The sequence below is a fragment of the Scyliorhinus torazame genome, chromosome 4, assembly GCF_047496885.1.
Source record: "Scyliorhinus torazame isolate Kashiwa2021f chromosome 4, sScyTor2.1, whole genome shotgun sequence".
NCBI classification, from domain to species: Eukaryota; Metazoa; Chordata; class Chondrichthyes; order Carcharhiniformes; family Scyliorhinidae; genus Scyliorhinus; species Scyliorhinus torazame.
In genome coordinates this window covers 87402755-87406906 of record NC_092710.1, presented here as the reverse complement: position 1 = coordinate 87406906, position 4152 = coordinate 87402755, and the positions used below count along the sequence as shown (strand labels likewise).

Genomic DNA, 4152 nt, shown 5'->3' with positions numbered 1-4152 from the left:
GGGTTTCCTCCGGGTGCTCTGGTTTCCTCCCACAAGTCCTGTGCTTGTTAGGTACTTTGGACATTCTGAATTCTCCCTCTGTGTACCCAAACAGGCGCTGGAATGTGGCGACTAGGGGATTTTGACAGTAACTTCATTGCGGTGTTAATGTAAGCCTACTTGTGACAATAATAAAGATTATTATTATTATTATTAATAATAAAACCACCTGACCTTGAACTTAAGTCCTCTCGTAACTGACCCTTCAACTTCGGGTACAGCCGCTCCCTAACCACCCTGTACATGCCCCTCATAATCTTGGACACCTCAATCAAATCCCCCCTCAGTCTTCTCTGCTCCAGTGAAAATAACCAAAGCCTATCCAATCGCTCTTCATAATCAAAATGTTCCATCCCAGGCAACATCCTGGTGAATCGCCTCTGCACCCCCTCCAGTGCAATCATAATGTGGAGATCAGAATTGCACACAGTACTCCAGCTGAATGGTCTCCTTCTGCACTGTAGGGATTCTAAGGTTCTATGACAGAATGGTTACATTCTGACCTAATTTTTAGTGTGGGTTTCCTCCGGGTGCTCCGGCTTCCTCCCACAGTCCAAAGACGTACAAGTTAGGTGAATTGGCCATACTAAATTGCCCTTAGTGTCCAAAAAGGTTAGGATGGGCTATTGGGTTACGGGGGTAGGGTGGAAGTGAGGGCTTAAGTGGGTCGGTGCAGACTCGATGGGCTGAATGGCCTCCTTCTGCACTCTATGTTCTATGTTCTATGTTACGAAGCAGAAGGAGCCCCATTGTGTCTGCACCAGCTGTCCGAATGAGAAATTCACCCGTCGTTCTGTATGCTATACTAACCGTGCCCTACATCTCTCCTGCAACCTTCAATGATTTATGTATATGTACACCCCGGTCCCTCCACTCTACTCCTGACTGGCAGCCCCCCTTCCCCCCCCCCTTTTTTTCCTTTAGAGTTGTACCGTTTCTGAAACCTAGAAGATCCTGAGGGAGCTTGATAAGGTGGATCCTGGGATGCTGCCTCTCATGGCAGAGATTGGAACTAGGGCACACAGTTTGGAGCTCTGCCATTTAAGACAGAAATTAGGTCAGTGATGGCGAGGGTGGAAAGTAGTTCAGCCACGAGCGGGGCAATCGGCAAACAGTTCAAAACAATGCAGAAATGGCTGATCCACTAGCAGAAGAGCAAATTGCTGAATTCAAAGAGGCCTTTTCACTCTTTGACAAAGATGGGGATGATACCATAACAACAAAAGATCTTGGGACAGTTATGAGACCACTAGGCCAGAACCCAACTGAGGCAGAACTACAGGCTACGATCACTGAGGTCGATGCTGATGGAAATGGAACAATTGACTTTCCAGAATTCCTGACAATGGTGGCACGAAATATGAAAGAGACAGATAATGAGGAAGAAATTGGAGAAGCATTCAGAGTGTTTGATTAGGATAGTAATGGTTACATTAGTGCTGCAGAACTTTGTCAAGTCATGACTGCCATGGAGAAAAATTGACAAATGAAGTTGATAAAATGTTCAGAGGAGCAGATATCGCTGTTGATGGTCAAGAGAATTATGAAGAGTTCGTACAAATGATGACTGCAAAGTGAAGATCTTGTGCAGAAAACCTTTTAATTTTCTTGTTTAAAAAAAAAGAACCATTTTTTATTTGCGTTTCCTTTGTTCGTAATTTCTGTAATGTTTCTTTCCTGCCCCAACTGTCTACAACATGTGCATGTCTGGTGGTTAGAGTTAAGTTCATGTTATTTTCCTTCCCTTCAATATCTTCTTGTCATTGTTTTCTTTCGCATTTGAGACAAGACTTTGGTGCAACAAAAGTTGCTTGTGGCTTTATCTTGAAGTGCATCCAAGCTGTTCTGCACATTTGAAGCTACATAAGGACTTGTGGTTTAACGCGGGACCGTCTGGGAATGCTGCTGTGAGGAAATGGCTGATATCAGCATGTGTTGCATTGCTGTTTAACTGCAATTATCATTCTGCATGGAGTAAGGACAGAAAGCACTATAGCAAAACAGGTCTTTCATCCAGGTACTTGTACACTAAACCTTTTTGTATTTGCTGTTCCATACAAGGAAGCATTCTTGTTTTCCTTCTGTGCTCTTTCAAAATTTTGTTTAGCCAATTAGTTCTTTCTGAAATCTGCTTTGGCACTGACATGCCTGAAATCCATTCCAAGTTGTATATTTTTTTCCAATAAAACTACAATTTACCACCCTCAAAAAGACAGAAATTAGGAGAATCTGTCTGTGGAATCCTTTACCCCAGAGAAAAGTGGAGGCTGGATCATTGAATGTGTTCCAGGCTGAGTTAGACAGGTTTTTTAGATGAGGGAGTTGGAAGTTAAACGGGAAGATGGGGTTGAGACCAGAATCAGATCAGCCATGATCTTACTGATTGGTAAAGCAGGCCTGAGGGGCTGAATGGCCTATTCATAGAATTTACAGTGCAGAAGGAGGCCACTCGCCTCATCCCCGTAACCCAGCAACCCCACCAAACCTTTTTGGACACAAGGGCAATTTAGCATGGCCAATCCACCTAACCACCTAATGCAGGATCATCATGCGGTGGTCGCAGACCACCTGTATGTTCATCGAATAGGTCCCCTTCCGATTGGTGAACACGGCCCTGTTATCTGCAGGTGGCCGCACGGCGACGTGCATCCCATCAATCGCGCCCTTGACCATGGGGAACACGGCCACGGCAGAGAAGCCCACGGCTCGGGCATCTTGGCTGGCCCGGTCCACAGGGAAGCGGATGTAGCGGTACTCCATGGCATATAGGGCGTCTGTCACTGCCCGGATGCACCGGTGCACCGATGTCTGCGATATGCCGGCACAGGTGCCCACTCGGTGCCTGGAATGACCCCATTGCATAAAGGTTCAGGGCCACCGTAACCTTGACGGACATGGGGAGAGGGTGCCCCCCGCCAGTGCCACGCGGTGACAGGTGTGCCAGCAGGTGGCAGATGTGTGCCACGGTTTCCCGCCTCATCCGGAGTCTCCTCCTGCATTCCCGGTCCGTGAGGTCCTGGTATGACTGCCGGGGCCGGTACACACGGGGCGCCCTCGGGTGCCTCCGTTGCCGTGGGGCCGCGACGTCCTCCTCCCCCTCCTCGTCCTGTCGGTCAGGCGTCCCTCCAGCCTGGGCGGCTGCCGCCTGCCCCTCTGCGGCAGCCTGCGCCGCCTCTCTGGCACGCTCCTCCTCCTCCTCATCCAGGGCAACATAGACATTAGCGGCTGCCGCCACGGCGGCCAACATCGCTGGCTGACCGGAAAACATGACGGCCTGGTGGGGGGGGAGGGGAACGGCGACATGTCATCATTGCCCATACCCCCTCCTCCCCCCAGCCAGGTGGCATGGACCGCATGTGTCCAACTGTTGGAGGCTGGCACCTGGCCAGGTGCACCAACTCACTTGCCCTCGCACGCCCCCTCCCCGGCACGGACCCCATCCTCCTCCCCGGCACGGACCCCCCCATCCCCCCTCCCCGGCACGGACCCCATCCTCCTCCGCGGCACGGACCCCCCCCCATCCTCCTCCCCGGCCCTCCCCGGCACGGACCCCCCCCATCCTCCTCCCCGACACGGGCCCCCCATCCTCCTCCCCAGCACGGACCCCATCCTCCTCCCCGGCACGGACCCCATCCTCCTCCCCGGCACGGGCTCCCCATCCTCCTCCCCGGCACGGACCCCTCCATCCTCCTCCCCGGCACGGACCCCCCCATCCTCCTCCTTGGCATGGGGCCCCCATCCTCCTCCCCGGCACGGACCCCATCTTCCTCCCCGGCACGGGCCCCCCATCCTCCTCCCCGGCATGGACCCCATCCTCCTCCCCGGCATGGACCCCCCCATCCTCCTCCACGGCCCTCCCCGGCACGGACCCCCCATCCTCCTCCCCGCCACGGACCCCCCCATCCTCCTCCCCAGCACGGACCCACCCATCCTCCTCCCCTGCATGGACCCCCCCATCCCCCTCCCCGGCACGGACCCCCCCATCCTCCTCCCCTGCACGGACCCACCCATCCTCCTCCCCTGCATGGACCCCCCCATCCTCCTCCCCGGCACGGACCCCCCCCCCCATCCTCCTCCCCGGCACGGACCCCCCCATCCTCCACCCCTGCACGG

At 53.8% G+C, this 4152-nt stretch overlaps 1 pseudogene; it reads left to right on the top strand.

The window, feature by feature from the left end:
- The first annotated feature begins 1102 nt into the window (after nucleotides 1-1102).
- On the top strand, nucleotides 1103-1617 carry LOC140411616 (calmodulin-like; annotated as a pseudogene).
- Nucleotides 1618-4152: the final 2535 nt, after the last annotated feature.